At 36.1% G+C, this 23,944-nt stretch overlaps 1 protein-coding gene across 1 annotated transcript in view; it reads right to left on the bottom strand.

Moving 5' to 3' along the window:
* FBXL7 (F-box and leucine rich repeat protein 7) overlaps nt 1–23,944 on the bottom strand; it is a 385,471-nt gene that overhangs the window by 180,472 nt on the left and 181,055 nt on the right. The window lies entirely within an intron of this gene.

The following is a 23,944-nucleotide window of genomic DNA, read 5'->3' as shown; positions in this document are numbered from 1 at the left end:
TCCAGGCACAAGTTCTCGGCTGGTGTTAAGAGAAAGGGCACACTAAATTGTCCAGGACAATGAATTCAGAAACCTAAAATTAAACTTTCAATAACTGACACCAAGTATCTGCAGGCCTGGATGATGTGGAAACAGTCTATAAAGAAACTGACACAAAAATTTTTGTTATTCTTCTTGGCTTGTTACTTCCAGTGAAAAAACAGACTCTTTAATTGTATATGCTCTTGTCATCCTGTCAGTGCATTTCTATCATGCATTAACTCTGCAGAGGTTACTTTGCTCATTTAACTAAATTAGGTCCATACAACATCAAATATTGCAGTCCACTGTGACACTAGTAAATCACTCATCATCCAGTCCTTAATTCTACAACACTGAGCAAATCAGATGATGTAAGAGTCAAATTATTTGGCTATTTCAGGTGGGGATTCATGACATTCCTGATCTGTCTTGTACTGGAAAAGATTCCAACATGGAAAGTCAGAAGATCTTTGTTTACATCTGAGCTTCCCCACCCCTGAATTTCTGACTTTGACCTAGATACTTACATCTCTTAGCCTCAAAGCACTTAACTCTAAAGTAGAAAGAATAATTACCACTAGTTCAAAGACATATTGTGAGGATAATATGTGATGTTTGTAAAAGCCTTTGAAAATTAAGAAATATTACACAGAAGTAGAACCAGAGTTCACGATCTGACTCTCACTCAGTTATATTCAGATACATGATCCCAGTGGTATAGGCAAGGATCAATCTCACAGGAGAGTGATTACAAACTAGAATCCCAGTTTTAAAACTTAAATTGCAGGACATAATTGGTCCAGGCTTTCTTCACAGAGTACCTCTTTCTAATGGCCATGTCTTCTTAAGACACTAAATTATGCATCTAAAGTTTCCTTTTATGAGCACAGCATTACAGGAAATATAGCAAAGAACTTTCCTAAAAGTTAAGCACAAAACTCTGGAATCAAACTACCCAAGTTTGGAATCCTGGCCTACCATTATTTCTCTATGCCTGTTTGTATCTCCAAGCCTATTTCTTTATCTGCAAAGATGAAAATAATGATAAAACTTGGAATAGTTGTGAAGCCTAGGTGAGCTAGTAAGTATCAAGCACTTATGCAGTGCCTGGCAAACACTGAGTGCTCAAAGAATGCTTACTCTTATTATCTGTTAACAGGGGACCAATATCCTACATTACTGAATGAAGAATGATAGTTCGCCATGTGAGAAATACTTAATCTCTTCATTTGAGTATGAAGTATACAATATAGAGTGGAGATGGATAAACCAGGTGGAGGAATGATCTACCATCTACAGATCAGTCAAAATTATTTACAAGTCAAGTGCAAGAAAAACATGATGTCACCATTTCCTTGGCTGTGCATCAAGTTTTGTTAAAAAATATTAATAAGACAAACATTCCAAAACTGATCAAGAAAAAAGAAAAAAGTCTCAAACAAAAACATATTGTAAGAAAAAGAGATGAAATAAAACAAAGGAAGATGACAAAACAGTTGAAAAGTTTAAAACTTAGATGAAATGGAGAAAATACTAGAAAATGGAACTTAATGAAACTGACTCCATAAGACATAGAAAGTATAAAAAGCCCTAGCATTATAAAGTATTTGAATCTGTTTTATTGACAGGAATCAGCAAACTACAGCCAACAGTCTGGCTGTCTATTTGAAAATAAAGTTTTATTAAAACACAACCATGCTTATTTATTTACATATTATCAATGGCTGCTTTCATAGCCCAACTGCAGAGTTGAGTAGTTATGATAGAGATTTCATGGCCCACGAGCTGAAAATGTTTATCATCTGACTCTTTAAGAAAAAGTTTGCCATAACCTGCTGTTTGAAGTCAAATTCTACTTATGAATATATATGCAAAAAAAGACATTAAAAGACAAAAATGATTATTAATAGCTACAGTAAAAAAGCATTCAATAAAATCCAATATCCATAATGAGTTTTTTAAATGTGAGCAAACTTGGAATGGAAAGATATTTCCTTAGCCAAATAAAACCTGTTTAAATAACACCTACACCGATCGTCAAATTTAATGGTGAAATGTGGAAAAGCATTCGCTTTAAGAATAAGAAAAATGTGATGAGGCTTATTATTTAAACCTTTCACTTAACATTGGATGTTCTGGCTAGCAAAATAAGACAAGAAAAATATAAATAAATAAATAAATAAATAAATAAATAAATAAATAAATAAATAAATAAATAAATAAATTCACTTCCACACATCAGCAAGTTGATTAATGTTTGAAAAAGAACATTAGACTCAGCAAAAAAAGCCAGATCTCCAAAATATATATTCCATATGATTCCATTTATATTAAATTCAAGAACAGGCAAAACTAATCCATAGTGACAGACAGTGAATCAGTGGTTTCCTGATTGAGAAAAAAGGAGGATTTGAAATGGGGCAACAAGGAACCTTCTGGGATGACAGGAATGTTTTACTTCCTGATTGTGGAGGTGGTTACATGAGTGCATACATTTGTCAAAATTCATCGAACTGTACATATATGTCCTTTCATATGGCTTCACATATATGGTGCATTTCAGCATATGTAAATTATGCCTCAATTGATTTAAAAAGAAAAAAGGGAAGACAGAAAAATCTTTACACCAGCAACCTGAACTATAAGTACTTAAGAATAAATCTAAAAAAAAGTTTTAAACATTTTAAGATTATATTAAGATATGAAGAGACCTACAATGGAGAGCTATACAATATTAATACATAAAAAACTCAATATCATAAAAATGTCTGTTCTCATCACACTGACCTAAGATTAAATGCTATTTCATTCAAAATTCCAAATTTTTGTGAAATTCACAAAACAGTTATAAAGTAGACACAGAAGAGGCAAGTGCCAAGATAGCCTTCAATAAGAACAATCAAGATACTCCTGAAGAAGAAAACTGTGAAAGGGGATTGCCCTTCCAGATATCAAGTTAAATTTTAAAACTGAATGAATTAATACAGTGTTGTATCAGAGCAGAAATAAACAAATAGGACATGAGAATAGAATGTAAACCCAGAAGTGACCCACATAAACTATTCAGTCAGGGGTGTTGGGCAATACTGTACTGGAGCTGGTTTGAACCGGCTCACAATAGCTGATTGTTAATTTTTGGTTGTTTTTTTTTTTTTTAGTTTTGCAAGCTATTTGCTAATACAACCATTGTTAAAAAGTAAATTGCACAAACTTACAATTTTATTAATTATCAATTTTATTAATAACACAAGATGTAAATACTCAAAATTCATCACTTCCTAATGATTTTACTGTATTTTACTAAAACTCATGCTCTCAAGGTCACTTATGTCTTTTCTTCTGTGTGATGAAAATACTATGTAATGTGGACCACAGCATGCCTTTTCCTAACTCTGTGTTCAGCAATTTTATATCAGTAGCTCAAAACTGGCAATTGTGGGAGTATTTATACCAAGGAAAATTTTCCATGCTACAGATCAGGCTTTGATTTATTGTTTTGTGTATTGCCTATTATTAAGAGCATAATAGAAAAATATTAATAATGAAAATTAAACTTAAAAGTGTGTCATGTCTAAAAAAAGCATGTCATGTCTATAAATCATGACAATGTGAATAGTACAAAAATTAAGAAAACATTATTCTAGTATTCAAATGTTATTATCTGATTCAATAAAGAAGTCATTAATGTCACTGACAAATGGTGAATTTCTGAAACACATTTTGTTTCCTTTTTGTATTGCTTGTTAACATAAGCAAAAAAATGATCCAACAGGCCATACTACAATCATTCATCAATTGCAACGATAGGTTGGCTACAAATATAATAAAATCAGTAAAAACATTCTGTAATAATCAGTTGGTTATATAAATTCACCCATAAATAATATTGTATAAAATATTTATAATATACACAGACATATTTTCACTGCATTGTAGTATTCCATTATGTAACATAAGTTATCCAATGCCCTGTTAACCCGTAACTGAGTTGTCTTCAGATTTTTTTTTAACAAGGCTGTTATGAAAAAGTCTATGAAATCCTGGTGCATATGTACAAGAAGTCAGCCAGTCAAGGAAATGTGCCCACGTGATGCCTGCACCCTGTGCTAGCCCACACTCAGATATCCAGGACCCTGGCATGCCCTGCCCAAGTGGCCTTGGCCCAGTTCTAGGCACAGTGTCAATCTAGTCCCTGGACCACACCCAGTAGCAGACTGTGCCATCACTGTGTGTACCCCTAAGCTTGATGGATAGCCAAGAGCAACTATTTGTGGGGGTTGGGGGTGGAGTCTAGACAGTCTAAGTGTATATGTGCAAGCTTCCTGTTGGTGTAGGATAAGGTATGGGTATGAATGAGGCACCAAAAACCCCAGAATTCTAAATCCAAACATGGCCTTCCAGGCTGTTATGAAGAAATGTCTATCAAGATTGGAGGACAGACATTATAAGCATGACATATATCTGTTCAATATTCATCCAATGGTAGGAAGGCCTCCATCTGTACTCTGAAAGCCTGCTATTACAAGTGTTAAAATATTTCATAACAAAATTTTTCTTAAGAAGAAAGAAATATGCTAAGTGCATAATAATGCACATTCTTAGGCAATACTTGCAGTTTTTATAATAGCAAAAATGATCTGGCTAGCAAAAAAAAAATAGTGTATAATGTAATCTTACTTTAAAAGTATCTTTATCTGGGCTGAAAATATGCCTGGGAAAAATATCACAACAATACTAACAACTCAGAAAAAAGATTTTAAAAATGGGAGGTGAGGAAATAAAGACAAGGGAAAAAAGAAAATATTTGAAAAGTTCAACTGAAAAACAGAGCTGAGAATTGGCCCAGCTGGATCTGAGAGTCCAAAAAGGTCTTCACTCTCTTTTGTAAACTGGGGAATCATTATTTTTGTATTATCATGGGAGTAAACAGAGAGAGAAGCATCGAAGATAATGCAGAGGGAGAAGAAAGGAGAAGGGAGTAAAAGAGGGAAAAGAGAGAATATAAATAATTTTACTTGAAATGCAAATAACAAGGTAAGGCCTAAAATGACTAATTTTCCCTGCATGTTTTGATCTGTTTGTTATGATTTTGGGCAAAGTATTTGCAGATTTTGCGAGTGACCTTATTTACGGATCCTGTAGCTCCATAGCTTTGGAACTCTTTTATCACTTTAAATATTCACAGGTCTCTTAAAATCACATGCCTAAAGGAATTTAGAAAGAGACTGTTCTGTTTAACAGCGTAGATTTCACACAGAAAAACAATTCTTTGAAGATCCAAAATAAACACAATCTTTAAACCGAAGATGAAATGAAAGTTTAACTAACCTTACTATAAAATAAAATATTGAGCTTCAAAGGTGTGCGTGAATGAGCATTATACAAACCTCTTCTATCCAATGGTTACAACTCTCATAAATATTCTATCATAAAATCAAAATTATACATCTGAAATTTAAGATGAGATCTTTTTAAATAGTAAAATACTCCAGAATTAAAATCAGATATTATTCTTCTGCAGAGAAAGTTGCACCATGAATAAACTTTAACAGAGGAAGAAAAAATACTATACGTAAAAATTATTCCTTTCAAACATATTTCTCACTTGACTCATCAATGCCTTTATTTAACAAACTATTTGCACTGTGAAAACATCCAGCTTGTTCCAGAGCAAGCTCATTCTGGTTTTAGGATTTTGGCATTTATCTCCCAAGGGGATGTGTGTGTGTGTGTGTGTGTGTGTGTGTGTGTGTTTCAGAGAAGCAGGAGAAACTGTCAGTCTAGCTGGCAAGATTCATATTAACCTATTATAAGCACTGATACTATAATTATATAATACTCTTTCCAATAAGCCAGTTTGAAAGGAAGCAGCTGAGAACAGGTGATAGCTGATGATGCCACTGGTGCCAAAGCTAATGACTTAATGTTCAAAACAATGGGCCATATTAGAAAACATAATCGTTGACCAACACATTTCAGATAGTGATGACTGCTGAACTTATTAAATGAGAGAGAAAAATTAGCTAGGCATAAATGCAAAATCAGACTTAACGATTTAAAATTACGAATTTGTAACAAATTATTAAGTGGTTTCCCAATATTTACCACCTACACGTGTGCTTGAAAGGGTCCACCATAGAGATGGATCACGTCATCAGGAACAATGTGGTTTTCTTTTAATTGAAGTGCAGTCAGTCACAATGTGTCAATTTCTAGTGTACAGCACAACGTCCCAGTCATGCATATACATACATATATTCACTTCCATATTATTTTTCATTAAAGATTATTACAAGATATTCAATATAGTTCCCTGTGCTATTCAGAAGAAACATGTTTTTTAAATCTATTTTTATATATAGTGGCCAACATTCGCAAATCTCAAACTCCCAAATTTATCCCTTCCCATCCTCTTTCCCCAGGTGAACATAAGGTTGTTTACTATGCGAGTCTGTTTCTGTTTTGTAGATGAGTACATTAGTGCACAATGTGGTTTTATAACACCATTTTAAGTATGGAGAAAAGTTAAGTCATTTACTCAGCCATCCAATGAAAATGCAATCAAACCTTAAAGTTTTAAAACATGGAAGTTTCTAACAGAATGTCTTCCACCTGATTCTTGAATGTTTTCAAGGAAAGAGCCAAAGGAGGTCTTTGAGTAAATTGTCCTGGGGCATCCATAATATGAGCTCTTGCTTACTACACTTGGAAGATAATGCTAATTAATAGTCATATTGCTAAAAAATGACAGGTTTAGTGTCGGTATTATGGTTTATCTCTCACATCCTACTTTAAGCCTAGAAACTCGACAGAGATTGTAAATGTAGACTTGCAGACAATTGTGCCGACTCTTGAATGACCTCAGTACACAGCCTGATGCCTGGCACAGAACCAGTGATGTCTGTTTAACAAACAAGCTTCAGTAACTACTGAATTTGAATACGCACTCAACTTCTCACCTGCCGGGCGCTTCTGAGTCAGTGAATGGGTAATAGTTGGTCTCACTTGACACGTCTCCCATTGCTGTTCTCCTTTCTAATGAGACTCCTGGAGAACTCGACTGAATTCTCCCATGACCTGTGGCCTCAATCAAGACAAGCTACTATCACATTAATCCTTTCTACAAATTGTCTGATATTTCCTTTAGGTACAGATTTTGATCAACAAACAAATGTCTATCCTTGTTAAGACTTTAGAAAGATAAACACACTCAGAAAAGATCTAATTGATCAGCTGGTAGAGAAAAACAAAATAAAATTGCCACCTTAAAAGGGTTTGCATTAATTTGATTGTTTCTATACGCTGTCACAATTTCTAAGTGGATAATGGAATAAAAGAAAATAAATATCCTTCATCTTCAGGAAGCACTATATTGTAGTGGTAAGAACAAGACTGTTATCCGGCCAACTACCATCTACTATCTTAGCTGTAAAATTTCCCTTCTTTGTAAAATAAGAATACAATAACCTGTGTCCTACAGGGCTCATGTGGTGTTTGTATCACAGAATTGTAAGACATTGGTCTAGCACAATGTCAGAAAAACCACGGCTACTCAAATAATGATATTCACTATTGCTCTGGCTATTTTTTCAGTTAAAGCAAAAAAAAAAAAAAAAAGGAAGAATTTAGAGTGACAACAGAATAATTATTTAATCTTCTTGCTAAAAAGTTTATCATGTCTGATTGAGGAAACAAAGACTGAACTTGCTTTTTCATAAGAAAAAAAAGTAAAGGTGTGAAATCCCACTAAAAAGATGTCTTCAAACCTTTGACTGTTCCCCGGAGAAATGTGTGCATCTTTTTCAAACCAGCCTTGAGAGAACCATAAAGACAATCCCATGGTTCAGGACAACACTGGTTCAAGTCAATTCCTAGAAAGTAACTAATGGTATTCTCTGAACTTAGAGTTCCATTCTAAATTGTGTTCAACAGTCAAGATGCAGATTTCATAGACAAACAAGGTCCTACTATACAGCACAGGGAACTACATTCAATAACTTGTAATAAACTATAATGAAAAAGAAATGAAAAGAATATAGATAGATATATATGTGTGTATAACTGAATCACTATTCTGTACACCAGAAACTAACACAACACTGCAAATCAACTATATTTCAACTTAAAAAGTACCTTTTGAAAAAAAATTCAGATTTCAGTAGGAAAGTGAAGCCAACTTGCTTGAATAAAAGTCTGGGCTCATCCTTGTGTGAAGCCCACAAATAAAAAGGGCTTTGGTGATGTTTAAAATGATAGCAAAGCCCTCTTGTAACCAGTTTTTTTTTTTTTAATTATTTCTCAGTCAACTGAAATTCTGTCTCCCTCAATACACATTCATGAGACGTTTGGGTGATCTGAATGTTTAAAGGGGGAAAAAAAAGAAGGTCATTTATGTTTTCTCAACACTGCAGAACTGTACTGATGATATTTATTTTAAACATTACATATCTTTCCCTTAGAGGAAAAGCCCGTTATTATTTCAGCTGAAAGCAATAACTCTCAAACTGGGAAATGTTTCCAAATCAAAAACTTGTGATTATCAAAATGCCTGGATGCCTGGCTGTTATTTTGTTTGTTTATTTAAAGGCATCCCTTAAAGGGTCAAATATATATGAAGACATTTATTTAGCTAGTCTTCAACTGCCTTTGTCTCTAAGTACTAAAATATACAAATATTATGAAAGATAAGAACAGATTATTTATTTTAGTAGCTTCACGATTTTCCACTTTAGTTTATCTGAACCTTAACTAATGTCCAAACAAAAGACCCCTTGAGATTTGTTGTCTATTTTATCCCCAACTTATTTTGAAAAATGTCAAACTTATGGAAAAATTGGCAGAATAGTACAACAAATGCCTATATGTCAAGATTCACCAATTGTTATATTTACACATTTTCTCTCATTTACTTTTACATATATGTATAATAAATGAGTATAATGTGTATATATGTGTGCATGTATGTATAGGTGTACACACACATACACATTCTCTTTTTCTGAATTACTTGAGAGTTAGTTGCAGATCTTGTCACTCTGAATCTCTAAAATACTTCAGCATGTACCTCCTATGAAATATCTTGCATCACATCAATACAATTGTCACACACAGAAAATTCAATGATTCAATACTCTTATTTATATGTACTCTATATTTAAATTCTCTCCATTGTCTCAATAATGCCCTGTAAAGCTGGGAAACTTTTGTTATTATATTTTTGAATCCAGAATCTATCAAGGATCTTTTAATCTAGGACACCTCCCCAGGTTACTTTGACTTACATGACACTGGCATATTTTAGAGCCCAGGTCAATTATTTTCAATAACATTCCTCCATTTGGGTGTGTCTGTTTTCTCACACTTATATTCAGGTGATGTATCCTTGGCAGGTGTACATCAGAAGTGGTACTGTGGAGCAATGTCTTGTATCTATTTTTATGCAATTGTTTGTATTTTACTCAACTTCTCTCACTCATCCAAACAGTACAATATGGAAGAGACCAAGCAAGTACTTTCAGTGTAGTTTCTTAGTATTCAAATGTTCTGACTGCTGGTCTGCAATACCTCTGAGCATCAGAAGATCTACTTCACGAACAAATCATGGTAACTTTTTCAGTGGAATGGAGGCAAAAAGAATTTAAAACAAGAATGGTTAGGTGCTCAGCACTTAATCACTTTAAATGAGCATCCTTAGAATAACCGTAATGAAACTGCAGTGGAATTCTACTTTTCATACCTGCTGGGTGGCTGAAAGTATACACTATCAAACTAGACCACCAGCGTGGTCATCAAACCTACAAGACAACAGAATACAAGAAGCAGGTTTTCCTAGGAACTGGAAAGAAAACAGAAATGCGCTGCCAAACACAACTCTCCACACCAAGCGGTATTGTCACTGAGGCCTGGCAAATGTGTAGGGCCTTATATGGCAGATTATTTAAACTAGAATCAATCCATGTCAGGAAACTCTGGATTTTTTTTTCCCTGTGAGTCTTTAAGATAACAAAAGTCCTTAATCATCTGCAATATTTTTGGTGAAGTTATTCTCAAATCAAAAAATTTCAGGGATATATTCTAATTATTTTCTGCTTCTAACACATTAATTAAATGTTATTATCATTGGAAAAGAAGAGGTAAAAGTGTCACTATATGCCAACGACATGTTACTATATATAGAAAACCCTAAAAGGTCCACACAAAAACTACTAGAGCTGATCGAAGAATTCAGCAAGGTAGCAGGTTACAAGATTAACGTTCAAACATCAGTTGCATTTCTTTACACTAACAATGACTCAGCAGAAAAAGAGTAAAGAAACAATTCCCTTTAAAATAGCACCAAAGTAAAAAAATATCTGGGAATAAATCTAACCAAGGAGGTGAAAGAATTATACAGAAAACTATAAAACACTGATGAAGGAACATAAAGAAGACTTTAAAAAATGGAAAAATATCCCATGCTCTTGGATTGGAAGAATCAATTTTGTTAAAATGGTCACACTGCCCAAGGTAATCTACAGATTTAATGCAATCTCTATCAAATTACCCAGGACATATTTCACAGAACTAGAACAAATCATAATAAAATTTATATGGAACCATCAAAGACCTAGAATTGCCAAAGCATTACTGAAGAGAAAGAAAGAGGCTGGAGGAATAACTCTCCCAGACTTCAGACAATACTATAGAGCCACAGTCATCAAGACAGCATGGTATTGCTACAAAAACAGACATATGGACCAATGGAACAGAATAGAGAACCCAGAAATGAACCCACAAACTTTTGGTCAACTAATCTTTGACAAAGGAGGTAAGAATATACAATGGAATAAAGACAGTCTCTTCAGCAAATGGTGTTGGAAAAACTGGACAGCAGCATGTAAAACAATGAAGCTAGAACACTCCCTTACACCATACACAAAAATAAACTCAAAATGGATCAAAGAGTTAAACATAAGACAAGATACAATAAACCTCCTAAAGGAAAATATAGGCAAAACATTATCTGACATACATCTCAAAAATTTTCTCCTAGAACAGTCTACTCAAGCAATAGAAATAAAAGCAAGAATAAACAAATGGGACCTAATGAAACTTACAAGCTTCTGCACAGCAGAGGAAACCATAAGTAAAACAAAAGACAACCTACGGAATGGGAAAAAATTTTTGCAGATGAAACCGACAAAGGCTTAATCTCCAGAATATATAAGCAGCTCATACGACTCAATAAAAAAGAAACAAACAACCCAATCCAAAAATGGGCAGAAGACCTAAACAAGCAATTCTCCAAGGAAGACATACAAATGATCAATAGGCACATGAAAAAATGCTCAATATCACTAATTATCAGAGACATGCAAATCAAAACTACAATGAGGTATCACATCACATCAGTCAGAATGGCCATCATTCAAAAATCCACAAATGACAAATGCTGGAGAGGCTGTGGAGAAAAGGGAACCCTCCTTCACTGCTGGTGGGAATGCAGTTTGGTGCAGCTACTGTGGAAAACAGTATGGAGATTCCTCAAAAGACTAGGAATAGACTTACCATATGACCCAGGAATCCCGCTCCTGGGCATATATCCAGAAGGAACCCTACTTCAAAAAGACAGCTGCACCCCAATGTTCATAGCAGCACTATTTACAGTAGCCAAGACATGGAAACAGCCTAAATGTCCATCAACAGGTGACTGGATAAAGAAGATTTGGTATATTTATACAATGGAATACTACTCAGCCAGAAAAACCAACAACATAACGCCATTTGCAGCAACATGGGTGCTCCTGGAGAATGTCATTCTAAGTGAAGTAAGCCAGAAAGAGAAAGAAAAATACCATATGAGATTGCTCATATGTGGAATCTAAAAAAAAAAAATTAATAATAAACAAAAACAAACAAACAAAGCATAAATACAAAACAGAAACAGACTCATAGACATAGAATACAAATGTATGGTTGCCAAGGGGGTGGAGGGTGGGAAGGGAATAGATGGGATTTCAAAACTGTAGAATAGATAAACAAGATTATACTGTATAGTACAGGGAAATATACACAAGATCTTATGGTAGCTCACAGAGAAAAAAATGTGACAATGAATATATATATGTTCATGTATAACTGAAAAATTGTGCTCTACACTGGAATTTGACACAACATTGTAAAATGATTATAAATCAATAAAAAATGTTAAAAAATTAACTGGAAAATCACAAAATACATGGAGACTAAATGGCATACTTCTAAGAACACATGGGTCAAAGAAGAACTCTCAAGATAAATTTAAAAATATTTTGAACTAAATGAAAATGAAAACACAGCTATCAAAATTTGTGGAATGCAGCAGTGCTTAGAGGGAAATTTATAGCACTGAATGCATAGATTAGAATAGACGAAAGGACTAAAATCAAAAATCTAAGTTTGCACCTTACGAAACTAGAAAAAGAAAAGCAAATTAAATCCAAAGTAAGCAGAAGGAAAGAAATAATAAGAATTAGAGTAGAAAGCAATGAAATTAAAAAGAGGAAATCAACACAGAAAATCAGTGAAGCCAAAAGTTGATTCTTTGAATAGATCAATAAGCTTCTAGTCAGGCTACCAAAAAAATAAATAAATAAATAAATAAATGAAAATAAAAATAAAGTAAAATAAAAAAAAAAAGAAAGAGAAAAGAAAAAAAAGAGAGAGAGAACACAAATTAGTAATATTAGAAATGAAGGAGAGGACATCACTACAACTACAGATCTTGTGGAAATTAAAAGCATAATAAAAGAATACAATGAACAACTCTGTGCCCATAATTTGGTATACTAGATGAAATAGACCAATTTTCTTTGAAGGAACAATCTGTCAAAACTCACACAAGGAGAAAGAGATAATTAAAATAGGCCAATAGCTACTAAAGAAATCAAATTAAAAACGAATAATCTTCCAAAAAAGACAGCATTGGGCCCAGACGAGTTCACTGGTGAATTCTACCATACATTTTAGGAAGAAATTACATCAATTCTACAATCTCTTTCAAAAGATAGAAGCAGAAGGAAAACTTTCCGACTCATTCTGTGAAACCAGACTTACCCTAATAGCAAAACTAGACAAAGACATTACAAGTAAAGAAAACTACAGACCACTATATCTCATGAATATTGTTGCAAAATCCTCAACAAATACACAACAAAATATTAGCAAGTCAAATCCAAAAGTGTATTAAAAAGAAGTATACAACATGACCAGGTGAGATTTATCCCAGGTATGCAAGACTGGTTCAGCATTCAAAAATAAATTAATGTAAACCATCATAGACTAAAAAGGGAAAAAAAATCAAATTAATAGATGCAGAAAAAGGATCTGACAAAATCCAACACCTATGCATAATAAAAACTCTCAGTAACTCAGGAATAGAGGCAAGCTTTCTCAACTTGATAATGACTATCCACAAAAAAACCTACAGCTATCATGCTTAACAGTGAGAAACTTAAACCTTTCCCACTAAGATCAGGTATAAAGCAAGGATGTTTCCTCTCACCACTCATTTTCAACATCACATTGGAAGTCCTTGCTAATGCAATAATGCAAGAAAAAGAAAAAAAAAGGTATATACAGATTGGGAAGGAAGATTTAAAACTGTCTTTGTTTGCAAATGATGTGATCCTCTATGTAGAAAGTTTGAAAAAATAAACAAAAAAACTCCTGGAATTAATAAGTGACTATAGCAAGGTTGTAGGATACAAGATTCATATATACCAATCATGTCCAAGTGGAATTTGACATTAAAAATGCAATGCCATTTAAATTAGCATCTCCCCAAATTGAAATACTTAAGCATCAATCTAAAAAATGGACATGATCTGTGTGAGGGAAATTACAAAATGCTGATAAATGAAATCAAAAGAGAACTAAATAAGTGGAGAGATATTCTGTATTTACAGATAGAGAGGCTCAATACTGCCAAGATGTCAGTTCTCTCCAACTTGATCTATAGATTCAATGCAATTCCAATAAAAAAAAAAAACCAGCAAGTTGTTTTATTTTGTGATATCAACAAACTGACTCTAGAGTTTATATGAAAGGCAAAAGATCCAGCGCAGCCAATACAATATTGAAGAAGAACAAAATTGGGACAATAATGCCACCTGACTTCAAGACTGAACTTAAAGCTATAGTAATCAAGACAGTGTGGTATTGTTGAAAGGACAGACAAATAGATTAATGGAACAGAATAGATGGCCTAGAAATAGATCCCTGTAAATAGAGTCAACTGATCTTTGACAAAGGAGTAAAGGTAATACAATGCAGCAAAGATTGTCTCCTCAACAAATAGGGCTGGAACAACCAGACATCTTAATGAAAAAAAAATCTACACAGAAATTACATCCTTCACAAAAATAAAGTCTAAATGGATCATAGACCTAAATGTAAACACAAAACTATAGACCTCTGAGATGACAGCACAGAAGAAAACCTGCATCACCTTGTTTATGGCAGTGACTTTAGATACAACATAAAAGGCATGATCCAAGAAAGAAACAATTGATAAGCTGGATTCTGTTAAAATTTAAAACTTCTGCTCTGCAAAATGCAATATCAAGGTAATGAGAAGACATTTGCAAAAGGAACATCTGACAAAGTGCTGTCATCCCAAATATACAAAGAACTCTTAAAACTCTGTAATAAGAAAATAAACAATCCAATTAAAAAAAGAAGAAAGACCTTAACAAACACCTCACCAAAAAGATCTACAGGTGGTTAAAAAGTTCATGAAAAGGTGCTCCATATCATATATCATCAAGGACACGCAAATTTAAATAACAAGAGCTAGCACTATACCCCTACTAGAATGGTCAAAATCCAGTAAACTGACAACACCAAATGCTGACAAAGAAGGAAGCAACAGGAACTCTCATGCCCTGCTGCTGGGAATGCAAAGTGGTACAGCCTCTCTGGAAGATAATTTGGCAGTTTCCTACACAATAAACCTACTCTTACCATATAACCCAAAATTGTGATCCTTGGTTATTTACCCAAAGAAGTTGAAAACTTATTGTCTACACAAAAATCTGCACCTGAACATTTCTGGCTGATTTATCTGTAATTGCCAAAACTTGGAAGCAACCAAGATGTCCTTCAGTAAGTGAATACATAAATAAACCATGATACACTCAGACAATGGAATATTATTCAGCACTAAAAAAGAAATGAGCTATCAAGCCATGAAAAGACATGAAGTAAACTTAAATGCATATGACTAGGTGAAAGAAGTCAATCTAAAAAGATTACCTGCTATGATTTTAACTATAGGACAAAAACCAAAACAAAATAAACAAAAGCAAAACTATGGAGACAATAAAAAGACCAGTGGTGTCCAGGAGTGTATGTGTGTTGATGTGGAGGTGGAGAGGAACAGACAGAGCAAAGAGGATTTGTAGGGCAGTGAAAATACTCTGAGATTATACTGATGGATATATGTCATTATATATGTGTCCACCCACACAGAATGCACATACCCAGAGTGAATCCTAAAATAAACTATGGACTTTGGGTGATTATGATGTGTCAATGTAGGTTCATCCTTAGTAAAAAATGTACCATTTTGGTGAGTGATGCTGATAATGGGGGAAGCCATAAATCTGGAGGGATCGGGGGTATATATGGGATTTCTCTGTACCTTCCTTTCAATTTTGTTGTAAACCTAAAAGTGTTCTCAAAGTAAAGTATTTTTTTTAATCCAAAGAAGAGTAAAATTAAGTAAAAAAACAAATCTAGCCATCAATAAGCCCAAAGATATTTATTAAATATTATACTGATAAACTATAAAAATGATAAGCTGATTCTGAATAAGAGCCTCTATAATTTTATAGGATGTATGCAAAAATCATGGTAATAGTAAAGCTTCACCTGACGTGAATAAACGAATCCACATATAGACCAGAAGGATGTTAGGAGGAGTTGCAGAGGAAGGAGTGATGATGCAAGGCCTGACCAGGGACGGAGCAGGATTGGATATGAGCTGTTAAGGTTGGAGGTCAGCAGATGAACAAGGAAGAGAGAAGAAGGGAGCCAGCAGGCACGGGAGGGGGGCCAATGTCATGTAATCCTGATATAAACATGATGAAAACAGAATTGTACTTGGCAAGCCAGGTCTAAGCAGGCTGTTTTAACTTGCCACATTTATACAGATGTTTGGGGTCAGGTTCACAAAGGAAAGAGAAGTACAACACAAGTCTATTAAGAATCCCTGCATGCAGCAATTTCTTTGGCTAAAAATCACACTGTCTGTCCAGTACCTCCTCTGTTGAGGGAACATTTGCCTCAAGAGAGATGTCCCAGAGAGAAATTATAAACAAAAGAGCATTAGCAATCCTAAAGTCTGTACACAAAAACATGGTTTTACAGTTTAGTTTAATCCTCTGTAGACAGTGCTTGACAAAATACATTTTCATGAGATGTGCATATTCTTAGCATTAGAAATGCTGGAGGCTTTGTGACAATACAGGATGGTTTTCTCACTTGAACAAATCATGCCAGAGTCATTTCGCACTCTTATTTACACCTCTAGGATACAATTCTTGCAATGTGCAAGTCCTGAGGAATTAAAGATAACCACAGGGTGCTAAGAATGGCCTTCATCTTCACACATAAAATCTTAATGCTTCTAATTGGAGAGACAGCTCCAGATCTATTGCTGAATGTTCTGAATCTAGTTCAGTGGGTCATGTGGCACATAAAAATAGGAATCAGATTCCAGAATAGGATGAAGTATAAATTAAAACAATAAACAATGATGAGGCATTGGTTTACATCACATATCAGCAAGCTACAGCCCATGGGCCAAATCCAGTCTATTGCCTATTTTTGTAAATAAAGTTTTATTGGAACATAGCCACATCCATTTATTTACATATTGTCTCTGGCTCCCTTCATGCTACATGGCAGAGCTGAGCAATTGTGACAGAAACCATATGGCCCACAAAGCATAAAATACTTAATATCTGGTCCTTTATAGAAAAGATTGCCAATCCCTGGTCTCTGCTTTTAATTGTGGGAGCCTTAAAATATCTGTGTTAGTTTTCTGTTGCCACTGTAATAAACTACCGTAAATTAAATGACTCAAAACAACACAAATTTATTCTCTTACAGTTCTGGGGGTCAAAAGTCCTAAAACCTAGGTGTCAGCAGGTCTGCATTCGTCTGGAAGCTCTGGGGGAGAATTCATTTCCTAGTGCCTAGAGGCCACCTACATTCTTTGGCTTATGGCCTCATCCTCTATCTTCAAAGCCAATGCTTCAGTCTCTTTCTCTGCTTCTGTCGTCATGATCCCTTTTTTCTTCTCTGTTTTTGTTGTTACATCTCCTTCTCAGAGTCTGATCCTCTTGCTTCTTTTTTTTTTTTTTTTAATAAGAACCCTTGTTGTTATCTTGGATCCAGCCAGATAACCCAGAATAATCTCCCATCTCAAGATCTTTAATTTAATCATAGCTGCAGGGTCCCTTTTGCCATATAACTTAACATATTCATGGGTTCCAGGAATTAGGATAAGGGCCATCTTTGGAAGGACATCATTTTGCCAACCACAATATGTAAAATAATTTATTTTCCAAAGAGAGTGTAGGTGCTTGAAACACAAAAAACAAAGATGGCTACATGTCATGATAGATTTTTTTAATAACCACCGAACTTTCTTCACATTTCCTAATTCTTGTTTCTCACCCTTCTTAACCTCATTTCATCATTGTGCATTGCTGTCTCAGAAAACGACTGAAGAAAAACATGTTCTTACATTTGAAACATCAGATTCTTTGATTCAGAACAAAAAAATTTTCTTAAAATTTAAATCTACAATCTTCTGACAAGTTTTATCAACTAAAAAATAATACTGCTGGTATGTTTATCATCCTAATTTAGAGGAGACAAAACCTTCATTCACATATACTTTCAAGCAGGGTGTGAAACAATAAATGTCTTCAAAAAGGTAGGGGTAAACTTGCACGCACACTTTGAAGATGGAGAAGTTGGACTTAGGATGAAAGACAGCAGGAAAGGCTTTAAGTAATGGTTGCTCTGGAGAAGGGTTCTAGGAAAAAGTGCAAGAGACGTGTAGGGATGCAGCAAAGGATACTGATGGAGAGGAGCAAATCCTACACGTTAGATTGGTCACAGGTCATGTGATGGTGGATGGCTAATAAAATGTGGAAAGCCTCAAATCTGAGACTAGAGAATTTAGACAACTTATAGATGATGAAGGTTTTTTTGGTCAGAGTAGATGCTGGACCAGAGCTGTGCTGATGGGATATTAGTCTGGTCAAATTTTAAAGGCAAAAGGGAGGTCACATACTAAGGGAAGAGTTTTTCCTTCCACCCCACTCCAAATGAGGAAAGAATGCCATGTGACATTGGAGGCAGAAGATTCAGGGGCTGCAGCTGAAGTTAGCACCTGAGGCTCCCTGAAGCTGGAAGAGGCAAGTAAGGATTCTCCCGGACAGGTTTTAGAGGGAGCATGGCTCTGCAGACACCTTGATTTTAGACTTCCATCCTCCAGAGCCGTGGACAATACAGCTGTGCTTTAAGCCATCCAATTCATGACACTTCGTTACAGCAGCTCTAAGAAACTAATACAGCCCTTCATGTGTGAAATAAAAATAATCATTCAGTAAATATTTATTAGCTACTTACTGTGTGTCAGGCACCATTCTAGGTGTTAAAGATATGGGAGACAAAACTGTAAAAAAAACTGCCTTCATAGAGCTTCCTTCCTACTGAGGAAAAAGAAAGACAATACATGAAATACTACGGCTTCACATGGTGATATATATATAGAAAAATCAAAGCACGCATGTGTGTGTGTGCATATGAGAGCCCAATTTAAGATAATGTGGCCTAAAAAGATCTCACTGTGAGTGAAGACCTGAACATGTGAGGGGTGAGTAGTCATCTGGGCAAAAGAGGATTCCAGGCAGCAGGATCAGCAGGTGCAAAGGCCCTGAGGTAGTGGCCTTCCCGGTGTACTCCCAGAAGAGCAAAGTGGTGAGCGTGGATGGAGCAGAGTGTGCCAGAGGAAAACTGGTAAACGCTGAAAGCAGAGAGTCAAAGAGGGAGTGTGTGGCTGGATTGTGTGTAGAATCTTATCGATATTGCAAGGACACTGGCTCTACTCCAAGTGGGTCCAGGAGCTTCTAAGGGCTTTCAACAGAGGACTGGCATGATCCAACTCATTCTTCAACTGGATCACCTTGATTACTATGTAGAGAACAGGCTAACGAGGGCAACAGTGGAAGTGCAGAGATATCATTTGGGAGATTACAGCAATAATCCTCGGGATGAGAGATGACAGTGGCTTAATGGACAGGATAGGTGGCAGCGATGGATGTGATAAGCAGGAATCAGACTCTTTATGTTTTGAAGGTAGAGACGACAGTGTTTACATTTTTAATGATGTCTTTGGGACCACAGTGTAATGTCTTAACTTCCCAACTAGATTGTAAGTTCCTTGTGGTCAAGACCCAGGGACTTCTCCAGTCTTGGCCCCAGCATCTTTCAGAGAGCAGGTGCTGCATTTAAAAAACATTCTTGATCATTCAGTGAGAAGGAACTAACTGTGTCTAGAGACCCACCAATGTCATGCAAGTATGATTGCAGAACACGTGCCATTTGAGTCAATGACCAACTATGTGAGAAAACGTTTCCTGGGACAACTCCAACATTTATCCCTTGCCAAAAAACCCACAACACATAACTTTATTGCTGCAAATTTAGTGATATTCAAATATTCCAATAGTGTGTTACTAAGCCTTGGGCATTTTTAAATTCCATAAACTTTACTTAAAGTGCTCTTCTGGTTTGAAAACAAATAAAACCCCAAAGAAAAAGACATAACTTGGAGGATTCACGTGAATAGAACTGAGAATAAAAGCACATTTGATTATTGGCTCAGGTTTCTTGAAGTGAGAGAGGAAAAAATAAACTGTTTTCTTCTGAAGATATTGTCCCAGAGATTTACACAAGTGGTCAGGGGATCTGATAACTGATTTTTCATCCCCTACAGCAAAAATAAACTGGCAAAGAGAACTCCAGCACTGAGATGTCAGGCAATATGATAGTTGGCATCAGTAACTAAACGTGGCACTCCGGCTCCTTGCATGCCAGAAGTTGTAAGTTCTAGCTGCAGTAATGGAAGTTTACTTGGATTACTAATTTTCCAGGTAAAGGAATGGTGGAGTTGATTAGTAGAGAAAATTACGTAAAGGCACCCTTCCATACCTGCTAAGACACAGGGCAGAGAGTGGACTCAGGACTCCACTGGGATTCAGCATATCTAGTTTTCATTTGGAAATAGACCTTTTTGTTCTACAGGCTTCTGCCTCTGTCCCATTAGCTGAGAAATGGGTACCAGGTGATAGTCTGGACTCCTCCATCTCTAGAGATGGGGCTAATTGTATAAATACCACAGTAAGCAGACGATGCTGGGAAAGAATGGATAGCACTGTGGTTTGTCTTCAGATGTCAGATTTATGCTCTTTTGATTAGAGACCAGGGCAAGTCAGATACCATCCCCAGTCAGACACCACCCCAGTCCCAGGCGTGAAGAGATGTAGACTGGAGAGAGAAACTGGAAGCAGAAAAGCACTTTAGTCTTGTGGGAAATGCATAGTCAAAGGTTGGCATAGAAATACCAACAAAAACTGTCTGCCAGTTTAGGAAGAGAACAAGATTAAAGCTATAAAAAGGAAAGAGTATGCTGATAAAGAGGTGGGACAGGAAATAGAGGTAAAGGGGGAGGAAATGGAAGAAGCAGCACACACAGTGGATACGTAGATGGTTGGAGACATACAAAGAAGAAATCCCTGTCATTACTCCTGGCTACTTATCCATTCCCACCGCGACTAAAGCAAGATCTCCCATGAGGACTGGAGGGCATGAAGGTGCTTCAAGAAGCCTTGATGTGACTTGGGGCATACTAACCGGCCCGACTCAGTCTGGCTCAGACTGTGGTCTGTACTTTACACTTTGGTCCTCTGTAGAACTGTCAAAGTAGGTGCTCAAAAATTATCTGTTGAAGATGAATGAAAAGTAAATATTTTAATACAGTACATCAAGAGCAAGACGGACCACGTGTTTCTCCTTTAGAAACTCTGTAGTGGCGGGAAAAGTGCTACAGCCCTTTGAGGAGGGCAACTCAGTGAGGCAGAAATAGTAGGAGAAGTCAATACCCAAAGGTGGGGTGGTCAAGAAAAACATCTGTGCTAAGAAAGGCTGGATGACTGCAGCCCTGGATGGTGGACAGGCTGACACAGTCTACACCCTGCCCATAAACCCACTTTATATGGTTTATAGACATAACTAGCAAATAAGCAATAAAACCCATTTCTGTAATTAACTTCTGTTTACCTTCTGACTCCCACTACATTATTATCCTGGGAAAAAGGATATTGAAGAGGAAATAATTTCTGACAGATCCAACCAATAGTTTTTAATGTCGAAGGCGCTAGAAAATCATAGGTCAACCATTCGTTCTCATGGTTGCTCAATCTTTCTTTGTGACAACATTCTGTGGAACTCCACTGTCACACTGCAGCCCTCCAGGGTGCTGTGCCTCCTCTGATTCCACAGTGTTTGGGGAATCACAAAGAGTCTTCCTATTCCTTATGAAGCTCCTGGCTTCAACCTGGCAAGTGCAAAAATCTGGTCATCCTTCTTTGGCCTTGGATGCCATGGTACAGCAACGGAGCCAAATGACAACATCCCTGCCCAGCGGAGGTGTCACTAACAAGCATGTAATATGTTCATCCTAAGTGCGCTCAGTTTAAAAACATTAGATCTTTATTCTTTAAATTTTTCAAACAATTCTTTACTGAAAATGAGAGATACGTGCACCGAAACGTGAAAACTTACCATGATAACTGCTTTGTTTAACGTAGTAGAATATTAACAGATGAAATCCCTGTCCCAATCCTAAATGTCTGCCTTAGGGTGGAATTCACTCTGGAAGTTTGCACGTAATAAAGAATATTGAAAATATTTGTATAATTTTCATACACTGATCTTAGGATTGAGGGTGTAGCCAGTTACAGTGAGTGTTCGTTTGGATGCCTCTCAAAACCTTTGGATATATTTACAGAACAAATTTCATTTAATTGATAACGATCAATTGAGAACTTACAACGTATCAAACGCTGTACAATGATGAGTATTCATGGAATATTCATATGTCCGGCTGGTTCTCCATCACTGGGGCCTCAACATGTTGGGGTCTCCCCTGTCTACATCATCAGTTCAGACCTTTCCTCTGAGATCCACATTCACACGTCTAGTTCCCTGCTCTGACTTCACATCTCTGAGTTTACCTGGCAGATATCTCAAGCTTAACTTGTCCACCATTGAATCCATGCTTCCCCACCCCAGATTTGTTTCTTTCCACTGGTATTTTCCACCTCAATAAAGAACCCCACTTTCCCCCTTTAATTCAGTCGGGAAGCTAGAACTCCTCCTTGACCCCTTTTCCCTTAGCCATCCTCCACTTTTTTTTTCCAACAGCAAATTCTTTAGTTTGACCTCAAATCCTTCCAGATCACATGTTCTTCACTGCTGCTACCTTAATCAAGTCCTCTGATGAACTATTAAAATGCCTACTTCCATTCTTGGGCTCCACAATCCATTCTCCACTTGTAAGCAAGGGTGAATGTCTTTAAAAAGTCGTTATATCATGTCCATCATGGTATACTGATTAACCAAGCCCTCCTGTTCAAAATCCTTTGGTACCTGCCACTTCATCCCCATCCAGAACAGCTGTCTTGGGGACTGAATTCCTCACAGCCTCAGAGACTAAGGGCCTTTATACACAAAGCCTCATCTACCTGGAATGTTCTTTGAAAAGTAGATTCCTTAAATTCAGCTCAAAGATTCCACTCTTCTCATTTAGCCTTTCAGAGGTAGCTCCTCTCATTTTTCCCTTCAAAATTTTTCATTTTATTTATTACTTTTTTAGACTGTTTTCCCCATTTGACTGTGAGTTCAATTTGCACAAGACCTACATCTATTTATTCACTGTTGACTCCCCAGCACCTGATATACTGCCTGGACCATAGAGGCATGTAAAGATTTATTCAGTACATACATAAATAAAAATAATCCAGCAAAGTCAAAGTCTTAGGGGTAGTGTATGTCATACATTATTTTCCAGCCTTGAATATCTAGAACAATCATTTATGTTATTATTTGGACAATTAAAATATGACTGTTTTGTGATAATTTTCCATTGTGGTCCCAAAACATTACTGCTCTTGACTATTTTGCCAATCTGTCTCCCAAACCAGACTGTAAACTCTTTAACAACCAGGACCCAATCCTTAAGTCCATTCACTCACTCAACAAATGAGAGGCAGACACTGTCCTAGGGGCTGCAGACACAAGCTGTACAAAACAGGAACCGTTCTCATCCTCTTGTGAACGTGGGTTATTCTCACATTCATTAATTTAATCTCGTTAGCAACTTAATTTGCCAAACACTGTTGAAGACAAAAGGAATGTAACAATAACAAAGAGGAATTCCTGCCCTCGTGGGTTCATGTTCTTGTGTACATGCGCTTAAATGTGCATGTTACACTACTTAGCCTCTCACGTGGAGATCGTCAATACATATTTAAGGATTTGATGTCAAAACACGTTAAGATGGGAGGGAGTTAGATAATAATGTGTTTATGAAAATTCAATGCAATTTTCCTTCAACCACAGAAGCTTGTGAGAATGTAAAATCAGATGAGGGGGCAGCCCTGAAGCTCTGATCATCATGATTCTTTTTAATCCATTTAAACCAGATAAAAAATGCCCAAATAATTTTTTTTTTTTTTTATGTAATCCACCCTACCAATTTGAACAAACTGCCTTTGCATAGAAATCTGCTTTATGCCTAAGATCACTACTGGGATTGAAGAGA

Source organism: Camelus bactrianus, chromosome 3, assembly GCF_048773025.1.
Source record: "Camelus bactrianus isolate YW-2024 breed Bactrian camel chromosome 3, ASM4877302v1, whole genome shotgun sequence".
In the NCBI taxonomy this organism is placed as follows: Eukaryota; Metazoa; Chordata; class Mammalia; order Artiodactyla; family Camelidae; genus Camelus; species Camelus bactrianus.
Note: the sequence above shows the minus strand (reverse complement) of the source record. Positions and strands in the feature narration are given on the sequence as shown.